The sequence below is a fragment of the Balaenoptera physalus genome, assembly GCF_965194825.1.
Source record: "Balaenoptera physalus genome assembly, chromosome: X".
NCBI classification, from domain to species: domain Eukaryota; kingdom Metazoa; phylum Chordata; class Mammalia; order Artiodactyla; family Balaenopteridae; genus Balaenoptera; species Balaenoptera physalus.
In genome coordinates, this window is record NC_138903.1 from 31857735 (window position 1) to 31885333 (window position 27599).

Here is a 27599-nt window from a genome sequence, read left to right on the forward strand (position 1 = left end):
AGAGAACCCAGAAATCTCCTTTGCCCTTTAGGACATATGAGGCTACAGTGAGAAGACTGCTGTCTATGAACCAGGAAGTGGGCTCCCACCGGACACTGAATCTGCCAGCACCTTGATCTTGGACTTCCTAGCCTTCAGAACAGTGAGAAATAAATTTCTGTTATTTATAAGCCACCCAATCTATGATATTTGTTATTGTAGCCTTAGAAGACTAAGATAGCACCCTTAATAATTTTTCTAATATTTCAGCCTAAATCATGTACGTGTTAGGGGTATGTGGTTTATGTTGATATGATGAGTTGCAGCCATCACAAACCAAACTATTTCCTTTTGACAGTTTCCTTAATCTCAACAGAGGTAGGTAAATTCAAATGCTTTTCCAAAAATGGTTGTATCTGGTGATGTGTTGCAAATAACGTAAAGGAGGGGTTGTAACAACAGATGCTTGATATAGAACTACCTGTTCCCTGAGTCATTTTGAGAAGGGGAAATCTTATTCCCTTAAGATTGAATTGCAAATTCAGGCTTCTTAGTCATGTATGTACGGGTAGCTTAGTGTGGGCTTCACTCTTTTCTAATTTTTTCATTATCTACTAATCCCAGAAGATCAGTAGCAGTCTTACATCCATTTCTTTTTCCATACAGAAGGCTTTAGTATATACTGCGCGTAATATAGCTAAGAAAATGACAGCTGTCCTCTTTCAAGTGAATGAGCTTTCCCCATAATTTTTTTCATTTTTAGAAAGATTATTCATGCCTTTGATCTGGAACAGTTTGAATCCATACGGTGTTTTCTCCACTTTTTGCATTCTGTACACACATAAGATTCCAAGCAATTCATTTTGTAATGTAATCAAATGAAGGTGGGTCACAAATGTCTTCAAATTGTCAACATGCTCAGTAGCTGATTCCACTCATTGGAAGCAGTACTTTCAAAATTGTGAACAAAACCAAAGTCATAATTACTCTAGCAAAATATTCTGATTTCCATGCATTAAACAAGTATTTCTTGAATGCCTATTCTACACAGGACCCTATGCTAAGTGATAATCCCTTTATTATGTCTGTGTGTGTGATGACAGGTTAATTATTGGCTTTTTATTTCTTACAAAAGAGTACCAAGAGAGATTTGTCATCATTATTAGCTACAAAAGCATTGATAGTGAGGTAGTTGTGGAACCTATTGTTCCTGTTAAAATTGCAAGTGAGTCTCTGTCCTTTTGCATTTATATTCATCATATAGATAATATTTGTTTTGAGCAGTAGGCAGTTTACTTTATTATCCTCTGTCATTTTCTGACTGAACTCCATACCTTTAAGTAAACATCAGTGATAAAAAATGGTGGACTATGTTGATAATGTAGTGTGGGGGGGTGAACCGAGGTTTCTCTGCCTCTCTTAGACACATTGGATTTAGAGATCAGAGTGAAGCAATCTGGGCATGATGCCCTTCATTAATAGTTAATACAAGGAAACTTATAACATCCCCAGATCAGGGAAAGGGGAAAAAGTCTCTTAATATAAGAAGATGCTGTTTAGTTAGAAATCAGGTCAAAGTCCAAGTAGATAAGGAAGAAGAATTTCTTTTGTGACCCAGGTGGGAATATTTGAAAGGAAATTGTCTCCTGCAAGTTGAGATATGAATAATTTCAGGCATATTTTAAAGAAAAAGAAATAGAGTGGAAGCCTTTCACTATTTCAAACCCCATTCTTGGGACCAAAGGAAACCCCTCACCACTAACCCTCTGGGCAGAACCAGCAGTAACTGGGCAGTTCAAATGCCATTCACATTCATTGTAACCAAAGTGCCACATTTGCAAGTTTTAAGGGGCCAAATTGATTTCCTTAGGCTGAGATGATAGCCTGGAAGATTGGGGCAATTGAAAGCACAGAAAGCCAATTGCTGAATGAGAGAAGATGAGGGAAAGGAGTTGGAATGAGCAAGTTAGGAGCACTGAGAAAGATCATGTATCTGCTTGAGGAGGCCTCTGGAGTGTCTCGGGAGGACCCTCCATTCCCATCCTTCACCCACGGCTCACGGCTCACGGCTCACAGTGACCCAGGCAGTATGGCGTGTCTCTGTGTGCAGTACAGCAGTGGTGCTAGACCCTTCCCCATCCACACCCCATCCCAAACTATTTGGTTTTGGAACAATTGTCTGATTCAGTTGTGACCCTCTTATGGCCTCACTAGAGTCAGTATATATTTTGATTCTAGGAAAAGCAGGCCAGACGGTACTGGAAATAGGTAGGAAGGGTCTCTCTACCCTTCTAAGCCATCTTCCTCTGTAGTCGGCTGAGCACCCAGATGGTCAATTCCAGGAAGCAGACCAAGCACTTCTTGCTGTCCCAAACCATTTGTTTTAAATGACGAGCCTACGCAGTGTTCAAGCTGACAATCAATTCCAGTTTTATACCAATAAATAGTCTAAAGAGATGACCGTCTGTCACCAACATTTTCTGAAATAGTCTACGCTCATTTGAAGTTTCCAGAAAAGTATCAAGTTAAGTATGAACAAAGCAAAATACTCTAAATGACTAGCTCCTTCTCAAATTCTGGTGGTACACACGCCCCTCCCCTAAACACACACACACACACACACACACACACATGCACGCACACACTATCAGTACCAGAAGCTGGGTAAGCATATCAAGCATGTGAATGTGAGTGTGAGGGAGCCAGGGCACAAACAAATATAATCGTAATCAGTGACTAACGTGATGGAAGAATGCCTTCTCTAGACTTGAACTAGAGCACATACTCTTTACATCAGTAGTGTTCAACCTTGACTGCCCATTAGAATCACTTGGAAAATAGTTAAAAATCCGGATGCTAAGGACACAACCCAAACCATTAAATCAGAATCCCTGTGGGTTGGGTCCAATAGACAGAGTTTTATAACTCTGCAGGTGATTCCAATGTGCAGCCAAGTTTGAGAATCACTGCTTTAGAGGATCGTTTACAGCCTTATTGAGGACTATCTCTTCAATATCTTTTATTATATAGTTTATACCTCTATAACATACATAGATCTGACATAACACAGACCTCCAAAGATGCAAACTCACTTTGATAAGATATAAATTTGTGGCAGGTATGATTCTTTCCTAAGTCAGATGTTTTAATATGGGCTGTGGTTCTAAGAGCACATGTCCTTTATCCACAAACTGCTCTCACAGGGTTAGGTGTTCTGATATGATGCATCCTTCCCGTGGTGCATATTAGCACATACAGTAAAAGTCCACAGAGGCAGGCGTCATTAGCAGGATGCTAGTGGAGTCAGGAGAAAAAATCAATGCGCTCACTCACTGCCAGCATTGGGAGTATTTGATATTTAATATTCGCAGGAGTGCAATGCTGAAATGCCATTTTCTATTGATTTGGATTCCATGGAAAGGTGGCAGGGAGGCACAGCTGTCCTTGAAGAGCCCTCATAAACCCGTCAATGTGGTTTTCATGCCATTGTGGTATTTAGTGTTGTACCTGGTCTTAGTCATTTTATATTCCCAGATTCTGATGGGGGCAACATATGCCACTTATTACTGGAATAGAAAATAAGAGTTTAGCTCTATTCTTCAAGAACCTGTGCACTTCTGTAAAATCTTTATTTCCCAAATCCATACACTTCTGAAATCAGAATAACTCTGGCTGAGACACTGAATTCTCCCAGGTGCTCACTTTGCCAGTCATTTCCTATTGCTCTTAGCTCTTCCTCTCCCTTTTTTCTTTACTTCTTACTCCTTTAAGTTAGTGTTAGGAAGTAGAGAAAGGGAAAGGGAAGGTATAACAGTATAGTTCTTACTAACAGCTCTCTTGAACAGTCACCATATTAAAGTCTGTTTAGTACATAAAACACTGAGAAATTAGAAATTAAACAGTGCCGCAAGCCTCTAGAATTTATATATTAAAAGTACTCAAATCCTTACACTAGTTAGTTTTAAGGAGTTCAACTTTTATTTTGGACCTACTTCTCATGACATGATTCAGAGTCTTAATAGATTATTGTATTAATTCAGTTTGGGGAACCATCTTCTCATAAAAAAATGTGTAAAACAGTCCATTCTCAAAATGAAAATGATGACAAAGCTATATTTGTGGAAACATTTACTCTTTGACTTGTAAAAGGCTAAAGATGTTAAAATTGGGTTAGAACTTCAAAGCGTAAATGATCTTTGATCGGTGCAGGTGAAATTTAAGTCAAAACACAGAAGATGTTTCTCAAGTCCGTGTTCCTGGGCCCATAGAAGTTCTTGGAAGTTATGAAAGGTGGATTGATTCAATTACTTATTCAGAATTACTCACTGAATGCCTGTTGTTTTCTAAAAATTGACCTGGGCATGAGGATTCAATATGTTTCCTGGACATTTCAAATAGAGAGAGGAAGAGAAATGTTTAAACAAATACACTCAGTTGGGACTGCAATGGCTATGTGTATGAGGATGCTATGGGACCATAGAAAAGGCTATGCCAAAGCTTTTGTGGGATACTCAACAATATCTTCTTTGGGAAAATTAGATTTGAATTGATTTTTGAAATGTAAAGAAGTTCACAGAAAGGAAAGGGATGAAGGAATCACAGGGAGAGGATAAAGCATATGCAACTACAAACAATGGAAGGAGCTTGACAAGGACTTGACTCTCGAGTGAAACTTGGGTATTGCAGGTCTAAGGGGCAGCCAGCACCTCAGGAATTAGGCTCAGGAGTCTGAACTTCGTTCATTTGGGAAATCACTGCAGGTTAAGGCATGGTCAGTTCTTCCATTTTTAAAGATAAACCTGACAGCCGCAGAGAGCTGGAGTAACCCAAGGGGGACAGACAGTTTAGGAGGCCAAAGCGACAGTCAAAGTGAGGACCTGAACAAGGCAGTGGCCCTTGGTGTAATGAGGATGTGACAGACCTAACAAATTTAGTAGACTGAGCACCTGCCTTGGAGCCAAGTTGCTGGGTTCTGATTCTGACTCTGCTGCTGACTGACCAGTTTTGAGTAAGTAACTCTCCCTCTCTGGGCCTCAGATCTGTCCTCTGTAAAATAAGGAACTTCTTTCAGCCCAGGTGATCTCCATGGTCCCATCAAACTTGCAAACACCTGGGTTTCTATGACCAGGCTGCAGAATAATGACCCATTGTGACTTGGGGGCACATACCCACTCAGAGTGGCAGAAGAAGGAGGGTTAAAAGCATGTCAGGGAGTTGTAGATCTCATCACTGGTTCTCCTTGAATTGCAGCAATCAGGGCTTCTGATACATGCAAGACTACCAAGCTTCACTTCTCCTCAGCTTTGCCCTACTCCATTCACCCCAGTGTCAAACAGTGGGCCAATGCATCTTAATTCATTCCTTCTCCATGAAGTCCTTTACTGGCTACTCCATCTTTATTCATCTTTGTCCACTGGACTCCAACAAACTTCAAAATGCTCACATTGTAGCAAACATTTGTCATTTTTTGACTTCCCAGCACCCAATTATCCTCTTTAGTTTGGAGTAACTGTCCCTAACTGGAATCTTTGTGAAGGACAGGACCCAAACTCCCACTGAAAAGACCAAATAAGGAGAATCTCCTTTTTTCTGCCCCTGGCAACCAACACAACGCAACTTAACTGGTTAGAGAACGTGAATTTTGAGAGTGTCACAAATGTGAAGGAAAGGAACAATTAGATGTACGGCTATGGAAGCATCTGGCACAAGGGGCTGAGTTCAGCAGCAGTGAAAAAAGCTTGTATCATTTTATTCTTATACAAGCCTCCCAGTACTTTCATTTTCTGAGCTTGGTTCTCCAGACGTCCTGTCAGTTCTGTAAGCTGACAGATATCTTTGCCATACATTCATTTTCTGCTTAAGTAAGCCAAAGTCAGTTTCAGTTTGCAACACAAAACCCTGACAGATACATATCAGTTTTTAACTATGCAATTAGCCCTCTGTATCCATGGGTTCCACATCTGCAGATTCAACCAATTGCAAATGGAAAATACTTGAAAAAAAAAATGCAGAAAGTTCCAGAAGGCAAAACTTGAATTTGCTATACCCTGGCAACTATTTACATAGTATTTACATTGTATTTACAACTATTTACATAGCACTTACATTATATTAGGTTTTATTAGTAGTCTACAGATGATTTAAAGTGTATGGGAGGATGTGTATAGGTTGTATGCAAATACTACACCATTTTATATAAGGGACTTGAACATCCACAGATTTTGGTGTCTGCAGGGGTCCTGGAACCAATCCCCCATGGATACCAAGGGATGGCTGTACTCTTTTCAGGTTCTTTGGGTCTTGAATAACTATGTAATAAGGAATATAAGGGACAGAGACTATATGTTATATTTAAGGTGAATTTCATCATAATGCCCAGAACAGTATAGAATATACAGAGGTTTATCAGTTCATATTTGTCAGTATATAGATTTATTAATTAATTTTGTCAATTATTGATGTATGGAGTGAGGAATTTCCATTTGCGTATATCTGCAAGAACAACAATTGCAGATTAGATTTCATTTCTTTTAAATATTAGTCTTATTTGGTCTTACGACTCATGAAAGAAAAAATGAAAACCATTAGTTTATTTCTATAATTAATGGACTGAATTATTAATGGTAGTTATAGCACATCCTCCTCTAAAAACAAAGCAGCATTTTTATTTTTAAATAAATTTGATTACAGTGCTTTGTTTTTGTCTAGAAATGGGTATTTTATAAGCCACAAGTTAAAATGCAACTTCTATACAGGATGGTTTCCAATTTTCCTATGACCTCAATATAGAAAAGCATTGTCAGGGAGACAATGAGGCCTAAAAATAGTTTCAAATATCTGAATGCACTCAGGGTAGCCTTTAAATGCTAGCTGTGGCTAAATTTCTCATCCTGATGTAAAATCCCCAGGTGGAAAAATCTCCCTTTATGTAAAAGGTTACTTCCTTATTTTTGTTACCTTTGTGTTATTCAGAATGTTTCAAAATAATCTATGCCAGTAAATTGTATCCATATGTTAACATAACCCTAGTTCTGTCAAACAATCAAATGGATTTTCTGTACTTGATAAATCTCCTTTCAAATAAACGGAAAAAAATGAGTGCAAAAATACCTATCTTGGCCCAACTTGGGACATTTCTGAAGGGTTTTTCCCAGTGCCCAAGCTCCCAGTGGGAATGGTTGGGGTCTCCAAGACGGCACTGAAGCATGACTTTTCCCTCTACCTAATCCCTCTTCGTTCCCCTTCCTTCCCCAGCTGTTGATCCCCAGGGGACTCCTTACTAAACATCCTGTTTGCCAAACTCCATGTTAGATTCTGCAGCCTGGGGAACCTAGTCCACTACCCTTGTCCAAAATCAATGAGAGAGTAAATGGCAGAGCTAGAATTTTAAATTCATATCTGTTGATAACAAAGTCCATTTGGAAAATCTTTATACCAAATTATGACCAATTTGAGATAATGCTTCAACCAAAATTATTCAAGCTAATTCCCTGGTCCGAGAACTACCCGAAAGGCTTGTTTCTAGGAAACAGTCCAATAGATGTCTGCAGTTGGTGCTTAACGATTGGCTGGGATGATGAAAAGACTGCTATTCAGTCAGTTATAGGACTGACAAGACTTTCCCAGATCTCAGAACAAGTGGCTTGAATCATCCATGGAGCAGCATAATGGATAGTTGTGCAATTGGCAGGCTCTTCTAAACGATGGATTCCCTTTTCAGCCTAGCAGGCTCCCTTATCCATCAATGGCTGCTCCTTTAAGTCCCACTCTCCTCTCCCATGCTTCACCCTTTTGGCACCCCTGATCCTAAACGATGCTTTATTTTACTTCTTAGCGTTTAACATTTATTTATTCATTTTGTTAATTTTCCTTCTCCCCAACTGGACTGTTTGTGCTATTCGCTGCTGTGTTCCCAGCACCTAGAGTAATGCCTGATGTGTATTAGACCCTAACTAACATTTGTTGAATAAGTGATTGAATGAATGGTCACATCTTCTTTGCAAGGAGTTCCACAGGCAGATTTGTTTCCCCCTATAAATTCCAAAGTATTTAGTGTAGAACTTAATTATAAGATCTGCCTCTTTATAACATAATCACATGTTTACTTAAATATCTCCCCATGAACTCATCTCCAATCTTTTCAGTAGAGCTTTAAACTTCCAATCAAGTGTTCAAATGCATCAAATATCCTATCAGTTTCACCATTTTCTTGGATTTGTCTCTCCTTAAACATTCCATCCTTCTTCTCCAATCTGGACTAATTATTCTCTTGGCTTGCTTACAGCTGTCTTTCTGGAATTTCCCTTCAGCATCAGCCTCAGAGTTTCATTCACCACTCAACTGTGTTGTACCCCTATTTCCTACATTCCATTTCTTCCTCTTTCATCATTTACTTTCTAACTTTTGGTACGACAGCTCCTCCAGTAATTTTCCTTATCTATTAGAGAGTGACCATTGACATTCTAAAATACCTTTATTCTATCCTCATATTTGATAATACGATTGGGTACAATACTTTAGGTTGGAAATAATTTGTCCTTAAAAATGTTAGGTGTTTCTTCATTATCCTCTCTTTAGTTCCAATGTTGCCAGTGAGGTATCCAATGCCATTCTGATCCGTGATTTTTGTTCTCATACCCCACCCCCGTTATATTTTAAGACTTTTCTCTTTATTATTGGTGTTTTATAATTGTGTGTGTGTTTGTTTCCTTTTAATTTTCTGGTCACTGAGTGGGCCCCTTCAATTCAAGCAATTGATGTCCTTTACTTCTGGAAGGTTTTCTGGATCAATTTTCTTTTATAATTCCCTGACATCTTTTTTTTTTTTCTCCATTTCTTTCTTTCCTCAACTCTTGTTATTCAGATTTAGTCATACCAGATTTATCCCCTAATTTAAAAAATTTTCTTCATCCTATCTTGCAACTCTTTTTCTTCTATTTTGTGAAATACTTCCTTGATAATATCTTCTAAACTTTTTTATTGACATTTTTATTCCATTTCTTGGTCTCTCAACTTTTTTTTAATTTGATGGCATTTATTACTTCTTCAATAGATTTAATATTTCCTTATTTTTCTAAAAATATTATTATTATTTTCTTTTCCCTGAATTGTTTTTAATAAATTTCTTCTTTATCTCTCCTTCCCTCCTTCTTTCCTCCCTCCATCTCTGCCCCCCCCCCCCCCACTTTTCTTGTTAGAGGTTTTCCCAAGTATCAGAATCCTTGTTTGTCCATTTATATTTAGGAGTGAGATAAAAGTATGCTGATTGCATGTATTTTATGCATGGATGGGCCTTAAAAAATATCAGTCTTCACAAATTGGTGGATTAGGATTCCAGTCATTTCATCAGGGGCTCTATGAATGGCAGTATTTGTAGGCCTTTGCTCCTGGGCTAGTTAGGACCTATTTTATAGTTTCTCAGAGTAAATGCAGAAGGGAGCTTGTGGGGAGCGGTGGGTTCTCACCATTCTATTAACAGGTCTCACTTAATTCCCATGTTTTCACTATAACATCTCACTCCTGTTCTCAGTTGTGCCTGGTATCCTCAAATGCATATCCTCTCTGGTTTAACTCTGGAGAGAATAAATCTCTAGAACTAGAGTGCAGGGGTGTAGTAGTATCCACACTCTGTTGGCTAGGGCATTGGATTTGACAGTGCTGAATTAGAGCTGATTTCTGTGTTCCTGAAAAACAGTAAAGGATAAGGGAATCCTCCCTACCATTTTGTTATGAGCAAGGGTTTACTGCAAAGAACCACCCTTCTCCATACGACTTAGGTAAGACGCAAGAATGCTCCCCTTGTTTACCTATGACAAGGCCAGGCACACACTCTCCAAATTATCAAATTCTCATTCTTTGTCTCATAAATGATTAGCAGAACTGCTTATTCCTCCCCTTTGTCAATCAGAACAAAATGCTTGTTAACCAAACTGTTGGTTGGTCCCTGGACTTTGACCCACCCTCAGTCTGAGCTAGATACAGCCCCTCCTTAACAACATCTCCTGAGAATAGGCTGGACTGAGAATAAAGCATTCCCTGATCTGTTTGACTGCCACTTTTTCTTCCCTCTTCCCCATTCCCAATTTGTTTACTCCTCTCTATAGAAGAAAAGCTCCTTTTGCCAAGTTCTCAAGATGCTCACAGACTTTATGGTCAGAACATTCTATTTGCAACAATCTCTTTGCAATAGTCCTTTTGAATAAAGTGTTTCCTTACCAAGTCTGGATTTATTTGGATTTGTTTTCTATTTGACAGGTATAAGGTCAAATTGTCCCTTTTACAAACATACAATCGATTATTTTATTTTTTCTAATTAATTTTTTTATTGGAGTATAGTTGATTTACAATGTTGTGTTAGTTTCTGCTGTACAGCAAAGTGAGTCAGTTATACATATACATATATCCACTCTTTTTTAGATTCCCTTCCCATATAGGTCATTACAGAGTATTGAATAGTGTTCCCTGTGTTATACAGTAGGTCCTTGTTGGTTATCTATTTTATATATAGTAGTGTGTATATGTCAATCCCAATCTCCCAATTTATCCCTCCCTGCCTTTCCACCTTGGTAACTATAAGTTTGTTTTCTACATCTGGGACTCAATTTATATTTTGTAAATAAGGTTCATTTGTACTATTTTTTTAGATTCCACATATCAGCGATATCATATGATATTTGTCTTTCTCTGCCTGACTTACTTCACTTAGTATGACAATCTCTAGGTCCATCCATGTCGCTGTAAATGACACAATTTTGTTCCTGTTTATGGCTGAGTAATATTCCATTGTATATATGTACCACATCTTCTTTATCCATTCCTCTGTGGATGGACATTTAGGTTGCTTCCATGTCCTGGCTATTGTAAATAGTGCTGCCCAATTATATTATTTTAAATTTACCTGGTGAGCAATGCTTTCAAAGACTTGTCTCCTTTTATTGAAGCTTTCCAGAGTTCTGTTGTTCCAATCATTCTGTCTCATGTTAGCTTCTCTCTTGTAGGTTTAGCATTTAGTTTTCTCTTGTATATTTAGTCCATTACTTCCATGTGTAGAAGTATATGACATATTCATGATTGCTCATTATTCTAATTAATAATAGTTTTACTATATTTAGGGAAATTCCTTCATTGTGAAGTTTATATATCTCACAGACATAGAAAGCAGAATGTCATGTTCCAAACCTCCCTTTCAGCTAGGAACATGCATGTGACCAGGAGCGCTATGGGTGAATTTGATTCAAAGGTGAGCAGTGTGAGAAAACAGGACCAGTATGGAGCTTCCATTCTATCTGGCTTTCTTGGCAGAAGAGGCATCTAGTTTTCAGAAAAGGGATGACTTGCTATCACAGAAATGGCACTGGTGCTGGAAAGTGGCTGTAAAGTCAAGTTCTTAGTCATTATTGCTGGTGGTGTTTGTTCTCATAGCTGCAGCAGCACTTTCCCGAATAAGACAATCCTGTTTCTCAGTTTAGAGCGCTAGCCTCTACACTTTCTCTCAGCCTTACAAGGGCTACCCAATATTCTCTAATAAACCACTTTTACTTAAGTTAGCCAAAGTGAATTCTTTGTGCAGAGGTCATTATTTCTGTTACATCCTCTTTATCATGCCTTGTTTTGACCAAGCATAAGGTAAACATTTTTGTGAAGAATAACAGTGAATAATGGTAAATCTGTTTACTGTTAGAGACGTGCTTTCTTTGCTTAAGCAAACAAAACACAGGCTTGATGTGCAGCTTGTGATCTAGCAACCATTTTGTCCCCCTGTTTTAAAAGGGAGAGGACAGAAGAATAGCAAGCTGTCACTTGGCATGGATAGCAGTGCTACTTCATCAATTCACTTCAGATCTATGATGTCAACTCCCATTCACTAAGTTAGTCCACAGGGACCTTAATTATCTTAAAATTTTTATGGGACATTCAGTTAATGTGCTATATTAATAATTCATGCTTATAAGGCCTAATAAGAAGGATATAGTAGGTACCGTAGATGCTTTTTGGAAACACTTGTAACTTTGGTTTTCGAGGTAAGTGACTAGGAGAGTATGATATATCACTTTATTGTCAAACATATTCACCATGTTTCCTTGCACTTTGTTTCCTCTCCCACTGGAAAAATACACTTATCTGTACTGTGGAATTAAGCTTGGCCATATGATTTGTAAGTAGAAGTGAACTGGGTCACTTCTGAGAAGAGTTTTTGGCCAGAATGTGCCTTACTATTCATATCTTTTTTACCTGCTGAAAGACTAGAAGTATCTTAGGCAGGACTCCTGGAATAAAGTCACATCAGACCCATAATAGGTATGTAAACTGAGTGAAAAATAAATCTTTGTTATAGTAAACCACTGATATTTTTCTGTTGGAAGTTGCTCTAGCAAAATTTAGCCTAAGCTGACTTATAAAAACTATTTTGTAACTTTGCTTTATGATCAAGCAATTAGTTTTCATATGTTAGCAGTCTGTAGGTCTTTAAAGTGACAAATCCATATAAAACTACAATATAGATAAAAGAGTCTTTTGTTAAATTTGTATTTGTGTTGAGTTTTCTAGATCACCTTACTCAGTTGTGCTATAGGAAAATACTAATAAGGATTCTTTTGGTCTAGACGTCTTTCTTCAGCCTGCTTTAATGAACACATTTATGATTCTTATCTTCTCGATAGTAAATTTATGGATCTTCTTGAGTACACAAGGGCTCACATAACCAGTCCAATATAGACAGTATCCAAAGCAAACATGGAACTACCTTACCCTAATAACTTTAAAACATGGAAAATAAGATAATTTTCTGAGAATTTAAGCATAAAACCAGTGAATGAAAAATTATTTGAAGATATAAAAAAAAAACTTAAGGAGAGAGGAATGTCTCCATTTTGGTAAGACTTTAAATCTATCTGAGTAAATGTGCATCTGAAAAATGGTGTTGATGAGAATGGAGTTTATTCAGCTGATAAAGTATAGGAAAAGGAGAATGATTTTTAAAAAGCCATTAGCACTACCCATCCAAGTATTTTGTAGGGAGAAGATGGTTCTGTTGCCAGACATACTCCTACTTCAGACACAGAAGTTGTTAGCAAACTAAACTTGACATTATTATTTACTTGTATTTTTCGATTTCCTGCCAACAAGCAGACTGCTGATTATAAGTTTGCTTCCTGCATACAGAGAGAGGATGCCCTAGTCATTTCAATTGCAAGTGCATGTGCATGTGCATGTGAAAATTACTTCTGATTGTGAAGGCAGAAATTGGTATTCTGGTGTACACGTCAGTTTCTACAAAAATGATGTGGTGGATAATCTCCAGTTGCTCCTCCAGACATACTCCTTTCATTTTTAACCTTTTTCTTTGTTCTAGAAGAATGATTTTGGGCTGCATTACCTGAAACCCTTGCTATTTGTCTTTTGCTTGCATATTTGACCAATGTGTGGTACCAGCAGGGCTCAAAAAGCAAGAGGAAGGGTGGGAGCTCTGGAATGATAGAGGAAGGATGACCAAAAAGCTGTAAAAACAAAAAGAACACTGGCCAAAATTGTCAAAATCAACCTTTTCAGAACCTTGACAGTTAAAGTCCTACTGTAACCAGAGGAGCGTTTACTCAGGAGAAACAGTTGAATCTGGGAAGGAAAGGCGAATTTTGTGGTGATGGAACTTTCCCTATCTTCATCCCCCTCTCCACACCTCCAAGGTCATATTGACAACAGGCAGCTTCAACAACCTTCACAGCTGTGAAAACCAGTAGCCTAGAAGACACTTGAATAAGTAGAAAAGGTTTGCAGCTCCTCATAAAGCCCCCTCCCTAGAGAATTGCCACTATTTTATCCCTCTGGCAGCTCCCTGGGAAAAGCCCGTTTACAAGGCTTCATGTAATTTGATCCATCTCAGAACACATTCAGTGGGAAAAGCCCAAACTAAGGGCATATGTCCAAAAACAAACAAACAAAAGAAATCAGTGGCAATGGATTAACACCACAACTGCCTAAGAAGGCACTACCATTTGGGACAAGAGGCTGACCAAAAAACTTAAAAGGAAGATCTGGGTAATGAGATACCCACAGTGGGCTTTGAAAAGCTCTGACATAATTGTGAGAATCTAGAGACCACATGCAAGTGCAGGGCTGTGCACGTGCCCAGGAAAACCCTGAGAAGGTCCTATAATCTCTCACTCAAGACAACTTTGTTGAGCCAGATTCAATAAGCATATTTATGGTTTTCATCTCTTTAAAATAGCAGATTTTTGGATCCCCTTGAGTAACCAAGGTAAACTTCCCAAGGATGTATTAATGGATGTTTATAGTATTCTATAACCACTACATGTGTTTATGGCAAACAACCTTTATTTTTCTCACCGCATTTCTTTGTGAGGGCCATCCTCACCAGGACAAGGTATTATGGAAAGAATAGTGTGGTGGTTTGTGGAAAAAAGTCATCTGGGCTGAGTTGACTTTTACAGAAGCAGCAGGAGCAAAGCATCAGAAGAAGGAACCTGACACCCAAAGGAAAGGAAAAGGTCAAGGAGGGCCTAAGCGTGCTCTAAGTGCTCCTAAGAAGATATTGGATTCCAACTATTTCTAGCTAGGGATTCCTAATGGTAAAAGCTAGGGAGGAAAAAAATGACTGTCTTGAAGAAAAAGAGAAAATGGGGAAAAGGCTTTTTTACTCTTCTTTAAGAATGATGAGAAAAATAGTTTTTTCTGACAGGATAGAGCCCGGCTATGGAAAATTTTATTTACTCTTGGGGCCAGTCTTTTGAACAGATTATTTTTCTTCATTTTCATGTCATAGGGGAGAGAAAACTAGAATTCTTAAGGTAGAAAAAGTAAGATAGCAGCAGGGAAAATCCTAGCCAAGCTGGGCTTCCAGAAATTTGAACTGAATATACTGATTTCATTCATTGTTGATCAGTATGGCTTGTGGCTCTAAGGTTGAGAACCACTGTTCCAGTGAGGCCTTGTTACTAATGACCAAGTGTCTATATCACTAGTGGGTGCTGAGTGAAAAGGCAGCAACTGAGAATCCCTACTCCAATCACCTCTAACAGAATAAAAAAAGATAAATAGCCTGACTGTGGAAGAATTACAGAGACACTGACAGCAGCTGAGAGAAACATTTCAGAGATACTTGAACACGAAATGAATTTCAAAACTGGAGGGAATAATAGTAATAGCAAACACTGAACATTTTTATTATTACCAGGAACTGTTCTACGTGTAAATGTCATGTAAGTATTAGCTCACTAAATTCCTACAACAATCCTACAAGATAGATACAATTCCATTTTATAAAGACGCTATCGGAGGTAATGAGAACCTAAGTGACTTTTCCAGTTACTTAGTATGGGAGTCTGTTCCCAGGACGCATACTCCCAACCTTAGATCCTAATTACATAGAAGGTTTTACATTTAATAAAATGGTTATAAATCCTTAGTTTCATAAATATCTGAGTGTAAGCTCCAAGTTAGATTAAGTGATAGTTGATAATAATTAAAATATTTTTAAAAGTTTTGTAACTTACTATAAAAATATTCCCCATAAGACATACCTCTGTTACTAAGTAGTATTATGTAATTACGTTCACATGTATAATAAGGTTTGGAAAAGTCTTTGACAAATATAGACCATGGGTGTCTTGTACTATGCAAACAAGGCTGCCTTAGTATAGTATTATCTATTTGGATAAATGGTATCAGAGAGAAGAATATTACCCTAAAGTCCTCTAAGTGTTCAAAGTTCAGTTATAAGCAAATGACAAGTGTCTCATACATAGATATAGCAGAGGCAGGAATAATGGTACACAAAGCTGATGACCATGCAAGGATTAATCAAAATAATTTCCTTTTTTTAAAAAAATAAATTTATTTATTTATTTATTTTTGGCTGTGTTGGGTCTTCGTTGTTGTGGGTGAGCTTTCTCTCTAGTTGTGGCGAGCAGGGGCTACTCTTTGTTGCGGGGTGCGGGCTTCTCATTTTCGTGGCTTCTCTTGTTGTGGAGCACGGGCTCTAGGCGCACAGGCTTCAGTAGTTGTGGCACCTGGGCTCCGCAGTTGTGGCTCGTGGGCTCTAGAGCGCAGGCTCAGTAGTTGTGGCGCACGGGCTTAGTTGCTCCGCGGCATGTGGGATCTTCCCGGGCCAGGGCACGAACCTGTGTCCCTTGCATTGGCAGGCAGATTCTTAACCACTGCGCCACCAGGGAAGCCCAAAATAATTTTCTTGAAGCAGAAATATATAAAGGTGAACAAATTAAAACACTCAATTCTAGTGTACCACCAAAGTAAAGCTATTAACATTAAATGTATTTCCTTCCTATGTCTGCAGAGGTTTTTGTTTTACATAAGTATGCTTATATAGCATACACACAATTTTGTATCCTGATTTTATTCTTTACTTAGCATTATAACAGAAATCTTTTCCATATTTTAAACATTCTTTAGAAATATCATTTAAATGACTTTATAATACTTAATCAAACAAGGTGTACCTGATTTTATTACCAATACTATTTTTAACTTTTTAGGTTTTTCAATTCTTTGCTATTACAAATCAGATTTCACCTAACTTCATGCATGTACATTTTTAATATTTAATTATATTTTATATAGAAACATTTCTAAAAATATAGTTATTAAATGAAGTATAATAATATTTTTATGATACTTGGTATATATCGTCAGACTGCTTTCCAAATGGATTATCCTGCATTGCATTACCATCCTCATTCTACTAAAACTACTATATCAAGTAAAACATATGCCATCCCTTATTTATGGAAGTGCCATTTATGTTACACTCATATATATAAGATGTCCTAATTTTAATATTTGTTAATTTGACTTATGAAAGCTGTTGTATTTCTCCCTTTTTCTTTCTCTCCCTTTCTCACTCACTCACTGGAAAATCTGGATATTTCAGTAATATTAACACATACTTAGGAGTCAAATAAGCTTGAATTGGTGTCTTTATTTTGCCACCAAGAAGCCATGTGACCTTAGGCAAATTATTTATCCCTGCTGAGCCTCAGATTCCTCCTATACAAAACAGGGTTAATAATATATATCTTATAGAGTTGTAATAAGAAATATACCAAGGTTTGAATAAATTTGAGTAATAGATACAGTAATAGTAATAGTTGAAGCAGTATTTAGAAAAAAAATCAATATCAACAAATAAAATGGATTCATTTGGATAAATATCTTTGGATATTTAGAACCACGTAACAGTGATATTCAAAATATGTAACAACTGATATGTCCTCTACTCTGACCAATTAAAATGAATGCCTGCACCACTAAAAAGAAGTTAAAATAAAAAAAGGAGTGTAACAGATATGCTAAGGAAGGAAAGAAAATGGAATCGTATAAAATGCTCAATTAAAATCATGAAAGCAGAAAAAGAGTCTAAGACAAAAATAGGAACAAAGAACAAGGTTAACAAATAGAAAGCAGCAACAAATACGGTAAATATTAATCCAGCTATATCAATAATCACATTAAACTTCAGTAGTCTAAATATACCAATTAAAAGATTAACAGAGAGGATCAAAAATAAGACCGACTAGATGTTGTCTACAAGAAACCCACTTTAAATATAAAGTCACATATAAATTAAAAGTAAATGGATAGAAAAAAGTACACCATGCTAATACTAATCAAAAGAAAGCAGAAGTCGCTATGTTAATTTCAGACTGAGTAGACTCCAAGGCAAGGAGAGTCATCAGGGATAAAGAAGAGCATTACATAATAGTAAAAGAGTCAATTCTCCAAGGAGACATAACAATCTTTAACGTGTATGTGCCTAACAACAGTGCATCAAACTATGTGAGTCAAAAACAAATAGAATTGCAAAGAGAAATAGATGAATCCACTATCAGAGATTTCAATACCTCTCAGAAATGGACAGATCCACAGTATGGTGACAGATGGAAGCTAAACTTTTGGTGATGTATACACTGTATACACTGTAGTGTATACAGAAGCCAAAATATAATATTCAATACATGAAACTTATGTTATAAACCAATAACAAATTTTAAATAAATAGGACAGATTCAGCAGGCAGAAAATCAGTAAGGACATAGCTAAACTCAAAACTACAATCAATCCACTGGGTATAATGACATCCATAGACTGCTTCATCCAACAGCAAGAGAATAGTATACGTTCTTCTCAAGCTCACATGGACTTGGTGAATACCAACATAGACCACTTTCTGGATCATAAAACACACCTTAAAAGTTTAAAAGAATAGAAAGCATACAATGTCTGTTCTCAGACCACAATAAAATTAAACTCGAAATAAATAACAGAAAGATATTTGGAAAATCCCAAAATATGTGGAGAGTAAACAACGCACTTGTAAATAACACATGGATCAAAGAAGAAATATGAAGAGAAATTTAAAAATATTTTGAACAAAATGAAAATGAAAACACAACTTACCAAAATTTGTAGGATATAGCGAAAGCAGTGCTTAGAGGGAAGTTATAGCATTGAATGTATATTAAAAAGGAAGAAAAGTCTAAAATCAATAATCTAAGCATCTACCTCAGGTTTCTGACTACTGTATGAACGCTAGAGTGCTTTCCTTGTGGATCTACCACTCCTGGGCTCAATACTTTCAATAGATAGTCACATTTTGTTTAATGATTTTTATTTTATATTTTAAAAGAAAGTTTCCTCTTTTTATTACAGCTGCAAATTCTACATGATAGAAAAAAACTGGAATTTAGAGATTCTTTTTTTTCAGGCTAAGTTATTTTTTTAAAGTATAGTTGCTGTACAATATTATATAAGTTACAGGTGTACAATGTAGTGTTTCCCAATTTTTAAAGGTTATACTCCATTTATAGTTATTATAAAATGTTGGCTATATTTCCCATGTTCTACAATATATACTTGTAGCTTATTTTATACCTAATAGTTTGTACCTCTTACTCCCCTACCTCTATATTGCCCTTCCTCTCTTCCCTCTCCTTGCTGTTAACCACTCGTTTGTTCTCTATCTCTGTGAGTTTGCTTCTTTTTGTTATATTCACCAGTTTGTTGTAATTTTTAGATTCCACATATAAGTGATATATGACATATATATGACATATGATATATGACATATATGATATATGATATATATAAGTGACAGTATTTGTCTTTATCTCTCTGACTTACTTCACTTAGCATAATGCCCTCTAAGTCCATTCATTTTGCTGCAAATGGCAAAATTTTGTTCTTTCTTATGGTTGAATAGTATTCCATTGTATATATATACCACTTCTTCTTTATTCATTCATCTGTTGGTGGACACTTAGGTTGCTTTCATACCTTGGCTATTGTAAATAATGCTGCTATGAACATTGGGGTGCATGTATCTTTTAGAATTAGTATTTTCTTTTGGATATACACTGAGGAGTAGAATTGCAGGGTCTATGGTAGGTCTATTTTTAGTTTTTTGAGAAACCTCCAAACTGTTTTCCACAGTGGCTGCACCAATTCACATTCTCACCAACAGGGTACTAGGGTTCCCTTTTCTTCATATCCTCGCCAACATTCCTTATTTGTGTTCTTTGTGATGATAGCCATTCTGAGAGGTGTGAGGTGATATCTCATTGTGTGTTTTTTTTTTTTTAAGAGTTTTTTTTTTGATGTGGACCATTTTTTTTTTAAGTCTTTATTGAATTTGTTACAATATTGCTTCTGTTTTATGTTTTGGTTTTTTGGCCGTGAGGCATGTGGGATCTTAGCTCCCCAACCAGGGATTGAACCCACACCCCCTGCATTGGAAGGTGAAGTCTTAACCACTGGACCTCCAGGGAAGTCCCTCATTGTGGTTTTGATTTGCATTTCCTGGATGATTAGTGATGTTGAACATCTTTTCATGTGCCTGTTGGTAATCTGCATGTCCTCTTTGGAAAAATGTCTTTTCAGTTCTTCTGCCCATTTTTAAATCACATTGTTTGTTTTTAGGATGTTGAGTTGTATGAGCTGTTCATGTATGTTGGATATTAATACCTTATTGGTCATATCATTTGCAAATATTTTCTCCCATTCAGTAGGTTGTCTTTTTGTTTTATTGATGGTTTCCTTTGCTGTGGAAAAGCTTTTAAGTTTAATTAGGTCCCATTTGTTTATTTTTGCTTTTATTTCCTTTACTTAAGGAGGTGGATCCAAAAAATATTGCTGTGATTTGTGTTAGAGTATTCTGCCCATGTTTTTCACTAGGAATTTTATAGTATCTGGTCTTACACTTAGGTCTTTAATCCATTGTGAGTTTACTTTTGTATATGGTGTAAGAGAGTGTCCTAACGATTTTTAAAAATAGAACTTCTGTAATGACACTTTATTTTAGAAAATTTAGCTCTCTTTAAAAGGAACCAAGATTAAGTTTTAGAGGATAAAATTATCATTCTTCATGATGTCATCATAGAGATATTGAAAGTTATGATATAGAATTTTAAATTTTAGCTTCATGTTTGGAAGTGATCTAAAAGTTTAAACCTCCAAAAAGACCTCAGGTAATTAAATATTCATCAAAATCAGATATGAGTTTTGAATATAAGAAGTTTTCAAATTATATTGTCTCGTCACTCTCAAAGAAACTAAGTGTAAAAGAATAATTCTTGGCTCTCTGTTTCACTTTGTAAGCATTGCTATTATGTCATGTATGCGTTATTCTGTATATATAGTATGGTTACTTATACTTTAGATAATCCGTTTGTCAGAAGATAAAAACTAAGATGCTCTGTGCTCGTAATTTCTCTTTTTATTAAATTAAAACAATTGTTCATTGAAATAAAGTTTTGAGTAAAAATGTTAGTGAATATTTTAGCCACATTTGATTTGAAGCAGCATATTTCATATATGCCTTCCTATTTGTTCTATAAGTTAGTGAATGTGTGGTCTTAGAACACTTTAAATAATTCCTGATTATAAGTCCGGAAAGCAGTTGTTTCAGTTAAACACAGCGATTTAGCAATTTTGTCAAGAACTTGATATCTACAACTATAGTTCAACTATGGGAGCTTGCTATTTTCCAATTAGATAGAGAATAGTGGGACCAAATTTTGAAGTGAAAAATGATTTCATCAGCATAGTTCAAGAAGTTTTGTTAGTGCTAAAGGATCTTGGTAAGAAAGAGCTTATTAATCTTTTCACAGAATTTTGTCACCCAAGAGAGGTAAAAGATAACAAGGCCAATATCAAGGTCAATGAATGCTATTGTCAGAATAAAAATCAAGCAAGATTTAAAAAAAAAAAACAAAAAAACTTTGGTAGAACCAAAGTCAGCACAGCATCTGGGAGTTTTACTAGAATTCTATAGCCAGTGAACATAAGGAATATTCCTGGATTATCATCATTAGGAAGGATCAAAGTGTTCTAAGAGCACATCCTAAAAAGACTGGATCTCGGTATAAGGGAGAAGGAAGCAACAGGTTTAATTTCTGCCCTCAAACAAGACATCTATAGACAGGAAAGCCATGCACCATGGGGTTGGCCTGGGAGTCTCAGTATTCACACCTGCCCAGTTCAGTCTCCCTCAGTATAGGAAATGATTGTGGTAGTACAGGTGCCAGAGATGGGATCCTGACACTAATTCACAGATCTGTATCTGGTTTTCCAGCAGTAGGATGCTTACATCTTGAAGTGGATCAACATTGGTGTTGTTTAGAGAACCAGAAAAAATAACCAAAAAATCACCAAAACTACATTATTTCTTTCAAATGGCCTTTTCTCGTGTCTAGGAAGGTAGCATAGAGGTAAGCAGTGAGGTATTTTTGTGACATTCTGGTGCCTGAAACAAGAGTTACCGTTTAAAATGATAGTTCTGGTAAGCAGAATTATTCAAAATTGATCACTGAGAGTTGGAGGGAGAAAGTAAGAACACATGAGTGAGCAGAGACATAATTGTCTTAAGAGGGAAACTTTTCCTCAGTGGTAGAATTGTCAGCTTTGAAATAAGTTCTCTGATAGTTTTTACAGGTAACTGAGAGTAATAAAAAGATATCAAATCTGGAAATAGTTGTGGTCTTGAGCGATTCCTTTATTATTTCTGGGTCTCAGTTTCCTCAGATGGAAAAACCCAATAGTCTTTAAAATGTATCAAGCATTAACATTCTGAGACTCCTTTTTCTTACTGCTCTCCCTGCTTTCCTGTTTTGTGCGCAAACTCACTTTTGTATTCTTTCCATTCCATACTGAATAAGTCTCCCTGCTGTTTCTTGTCATCTCTGCCAAGGAGACATCCCTAGAGACTGTTAGTCAGACATAGTACACAATTATCATCAATACCAGACAACCGGTCTTCATCAGGGAAGAGAGGATCACTGAACAAGCATGAAAACAACAGTCCTTGGACTGAAATGAAGGAACACGAAGTATCTATCATCAAGGCAAAAAACACTGGATCACTTTCGTTTTTCTTTATTTTCCTCATCCAGGAAATTTCCAGGAATGTTTTGCCCAAACTAGATAGGAATTGTGGATCATAACACCTTCTTGACTCCTCCTCCTCCTCACCTCCTAGCTTGGGAGATCCTAATTAATTCCCAACAAATCGATTAGCTGGCTACACAGTGTGCCAGCCACCTCCACTCTGTGCTGCCTCTAGTGCTTTCTGCTTGTGGTGCTTACATACGTTGTCAAATATGTGTGTGTATGGAGACACAGACATATGTACACTTTTTTTTTCTGTTTCAGTTTTAAGGAGAAGTCAAACCTTTTCCTGCCTGTGCTAAAAAAAAGTCAAATGATGGATGATTTTGACATTTAATGATATTTAAAGATAGGAATTACCTATACTGGAGAGATCTAAATATAGCCAATTGTAAATTTAGTGTGGATATTTTTATTCTTCTCCTATAAAAGAAAAAATCCTCAGTGTGCTCTGTTGTCATTGAAATGAGATCTAAACCCCAACAGTGGTCATTTTTAGGGGGTTACCAGATCAGTCATTCCATTTAATGCCACATATTCACTGCAGATTATAGAAAGATGAAGAGAGAAAACAATGTAGCCAGTTGTTTGGTGGAAAGGGATTTAAATTTGCAAAGGGCAGCCAGTGAGTCACACATCAGAAAAAGGGGGAGATGATAAAACATGAATTTATTGACCAGAAGATTGCCACCATACCCTACTGTTAGGCACAAAAATAGGAGATGGTGCTATGAATTGTTAGTTCCATGCCCTAAAAGCCTGGCAGTCCTTTTAAGGAATATTCGGTAGGCTATAGTGATATTCTGAAAATGACAGTTTCTCAAAGAGGCGAGAGTAACATAAATAGGCATTTATTAGGGCAACTTAGTGTACTGGGCAAACCAGTAGAGCACATGTTCAGGATCTCAGTGGTGCTAGATCTACAGTACCGTAACTACTTTCATCCTATCCAGTACACACTCTGTCGAACATGAGGTATCAGGGCTCATTTGTCTTGTTGAAGGGCCTTTAATGAAATGGAACTTAAACATGAAATAAGGGAAAATTAAGGAAAACATTGCTTAACTCCATGAACTTGTCTGCTACTTGTATCTGTATAGAAAAATATATATTTTCAAATTACTGCTTTCGGACACCTTGTAGCACTTTTTACCTTTTTAAAGTTGTTTGTGACAAAAGCTAGATCTACGTTCCCCAGACTCCACCACTACCAATATAACTATTGATTGATTGATTGATTGATTGATTGATTGATTGGCTGTGTTGGGTCTTCGTTTCTGTGCGAGGGCTTTCTCTAGTTGTGGCAAGTGGGGGCCACTCTTCATCGCAGCGCGCGGGCCTCTCACTATCGTGGCCTCTCTTGTTGTGGAGCACAGGCTCCCGACGCGCAGGCTCAGTAGTTGTGGCACACGGGCTTAGTTGCTCCGTGGCATGTGGGATCTTCCCAGACCAGGGCTCGAACCCGTGTCCCCTGCATTGGCAGGCAGATTCTCAACCACTGCGCCACCAGGGAAGCCCATAACTACTATTTTTTTTTTTTTTTTTTAAATTTTTATTTATTTATTTATGGCTGTGTTGGGTCTTCGTTTCTGTACGAGGGCTTTCTCTAGTTGTGGCAAGCGGGGGCCACTCTTCATCACGGTGCGCGGGCCTCTTACTATCGCGGCCTCTCTTGTTGCGGAGCACAGGCTCCAGACGCACAGGCTCAGTAATTATGGCTCACGGGCCCAGCCGCTCCGCGGCATGTGGGATCTTCCCAGACCAGGGCTCGAACCCGTGTCCCCTGCATTGGCAGGCGGACTCTCAGCCACTGCGCCACCACAGAAGCCCATAACTACTATTTTTAATGGAAAAAAAAAACTGTATTTGTGGTGGCACAGTCTAGGCAGTTAACATTATTTTTTGTCACACACACACACAAATCTGAGGGATTTAACATAATAATGGTTTAATTCTCATGCATACAAAGCATGGTCAGGTGGCTCTCCTCCACAGGTGATGGATGTCCCCAAACTCCTTTCATGCTGAGTAACCACATCCTGAACAAATGATTTCATGATTGCCATTATAACATCCAGTCAGCAGAAGGAGTGGGTGTGAAGAGTGAATATGAGTCACACCCATTTTTAAGTGCCTTCATTCAGAAGTAGCATACTACTGCCACCTTCTTTCCATTGGCAAGAACTAGTCATATGGTCCCACATAGATTCAAGGAGGCTGGGGAATTTAGTTTAGCAAGTAGAATATAGTTCCAGTTGCCTCAGCAGAAGGAGTGGGTTTGGTGAGTATCCAGTCAGTTTCTACAAGAGTCTACCCTTCTGGTGATCACGTGTATCTTTCCCTCCATCCCTAGAAAACATATTCCACTTTTCCAGGGAGAGACTCAAGGTTCCACCAGTTGCTCTATCCAGTTCAAAGTTTAGGATCTCTGGGTGATGCAGAGTCCTGTACATGCAACACTGATGAGAATCCTTGTCTTATGACAACTCATGAGCTCAAAAGAGAAGTAGACTGCTCTCCACACCACATCTTTAAAAAATGTTGAAACAGAGACACAATCACAATAATAACCATTTCTAATTATAAAGGAACAAATGGAAACATACAGCAGCGCTTTGTGCATTCAATTATAAAATTCCAATGAATAGACATCGTGAAAGTCCAGATCCTCATCTGCGGGAAGAACTTCACAGTCCACTGTTCCTCCTAGCCCCTGGATTTACTTCTCTGAGATTCTTCTCCATCCATGATTCTTCTTGGTGACATCAAAATTAAGTTTTGGAGAGTATGCCTTCCTAGAGTGCTGTGCAACTGTTGTAGTTTCCTTCCTCTGCCATGATTATTTTAAGACTCTCTGGAAAGGTGCTTTTCTTTTGCAAATGAAAATTTTGGTTGATTTGGTGATAGAAATCCCTCAAAAACCTGGTAGGTTTCTAATCTGCATTTTTCCAGTCAGTTCCATATGCCCGTGACCTCTTTCACAATTCTTTCCTAGTCATTGTTTTCATACCGGCTTTATTTCTGTGCTCATTCACCCCTTGTATCTTTCTCTCAATGTAATGGAAGATACCTTGAGACTATCATGTTTCAGTGGGGGAGGGCATACCATTAATCTGACCTTTGGTTATAAGGTAGAGTCACTCTGTTCAACTGAGAAATCTCATTAGATCTTTGTTGATCAAAGCCCTTTTTACTCTCATATACATTTGGAATCCAGACGCTTTTGTTTTTTTCCAAAACTCTAAGACTATGAATTGGGGGGTATTCGATACTACTTCATTTATATTTAAAATAGACATTATTTCCGGAGCTCAGCCCTATCACATTTTTTTAAACCAAATAAACCTACTAACAAACAATCTGCACTATTAAAGTTTTGCTTTTCAACTTCTTTCCCTCAAGCTATAAACTCAGTGGTCTCTGGTCCGCCTCCTATTTTTTTCAATCACCAATTTTACTGACTGTTTCTTAATATACAGCGTGCCATCTTTCTAGTCTCTGATGTTAGGTTCCTTGCCACCTCATTCCTACTCTCAACATCAAATGGCAAAGTTTAGCTTTGTTACAGAAACACTCCACTTCAGGCTTCTAATTTCTGCATTATTCATATTAGATTGGGCTTAAATATCAGTGGAAAATTGTTCCTAACTCATATCAGAGTTCAATAAGGTGAGGAATGGAAAGCTCCACTCTGTTAAGTAACTCAGAGACTCAGGATTCTTCCATGTAGGGACTTCACCTTTGCTTTGATCCTTCTTTAGAGATGAGATGGACCCTCACTCAGAATTTGGTTCAGAAGTCAAGACTGTTGAAAACACACACACACACATACACACACAAACACAAACACCCCCTGAAGGATTTTCACTCACATATTGAGGCTTTATTGGGAAAGCTGGAAAGGCTCCTAAAGCAGGTTCAAAAGGACTGAGCAGAGAGTGGTGACTGACACAGGATTTTTAGGCAGTTAGAAAGTTAGGCTGGGTGAACATTTCCTCATGTGGGCTGAGCCAGTCATAGTTTGAATTTACCACTTGAATTAATGGAGGGAGAACCCAGGTTTTCTTATCAGCTTGCCCCCAGTGTGGGTCAGAAGGAAAAAAAGGAGGGGTGGAGCTTGAAAGCATTGAGCAGTCACACATGAAGAATTGAGTCAGGGCTTCCCTGGTGGTGCAGTGGTTGAGAATCTGCCTGCCAATGCAGGGGACACGGGTTCGAGCCCTGGTCTGGGAAGATCCCACATGCCGTGGAGCAACTAGGCCCGTGAGCCACAATTACTGAGCCTGCGCGTCTGGAGCCTGTGCTCCGCAGCAAGAGAGGCTGCGATGGTGAGAGGCCCGCGCACCGCGATGAAGAGTGGTCCCCACTTGCCACAACTAGAGAAAGCCCTCGCACAGAAACGAAGACTCAACACAGACATAAATAAATAAATAAATAAATAAAAGAACATGAATTTCTTAAAAAAAAAAAAAGAAAGTTATTAAAAAAAAAAAAAAAAAAGAATTGAGTCAGACTCTTTATTGCAGCTCTTCTATACATGTGAACTCCAAGGTTGCTGTGAAAGGGGAAAAGACAAGAGATTCTTATATTAAATATGGTACATAATTTACGGTACAGGTCTAGAACTCATGTTCATAACTTCAACCTCGAGTCTGCTGACCATGACTAGTCATATATCCCGCCTCTCTCTTCCAGCTTCCCCCAGATAAAAGGGGTAACATGTAATCATCCCATGGGCCCAGGGGAAATTTGAGGTGGCTTCATGTACTTTGGCACAACCCCAATATGCTTAGTTGTGTGATTTAATTATGTAGTATATGAAATGGAATATGTAACCAGGGGTGTTATACTCAGAGGGTTTCATTGAACTTGTATGACTGAGAACTATGCAATTTCATGGATACAAAGCAAATAAAATCCCTTCATAACTCTCAGTTCCATTAATGTTAAGCCTTTAGCATATGCTACTGGGGCAGGGGAAAAGGGTATGAAGGTGAGGATGTAATCATATTTAGCACTTTAAAATCCCTAAATGTACTGTCCTACACAATAAGTATCTAATTTGGGTTTTCTATGTGAGAGATTAATCATGAAGAATAATAAGCAAAATTGGATCTTCTAAACGAGACAATATTAAAACATGTTCAAAACGTGGTAGATCTTCTCTTCTTGGCCTAACATGATTTTCTCAGAGCCTAGTACATTAT

At 37.6% G+C, this 27599-nt stretch overlaps 1 long non-coding RNA gene and 1 pseudogene across 3 annotated transcripts in view; both read left to right on the plus strand.

Annotated features, from left to right (window-relative positions):
• LOC309652666 overlaps nucleotides 1-27599 on the plus strand; it is an 857026-nt gene that overhangs the window by 259498 nt on the left and 569929 nt on the right. The gene's annotated exons all lie outside the window — the stretch shown is intronic.
• Nucleotides 1-27599, plus strand: part of LOC309652561 (melanoma-associated antigen B16 pseudogene) — a 392313-nt pseudogene that overhangs the window by 45936 nt on the left and 318778 nt on the right. The window contains exon 3 of one of the 2 annotated variants that reach the window (XR_014268752.1): nucleotides 32-142. The product of XR_014268752.1 is annotated as a melanoma-associated antigen B16 pseudogene (transcript). Of the gene's footprint in view, nucleotides 1-31; nucleotides 8651-27599 lie in introns of those variants that run through there. The other variant, XR_014268754.1, reaches the window with a different exon arrangement.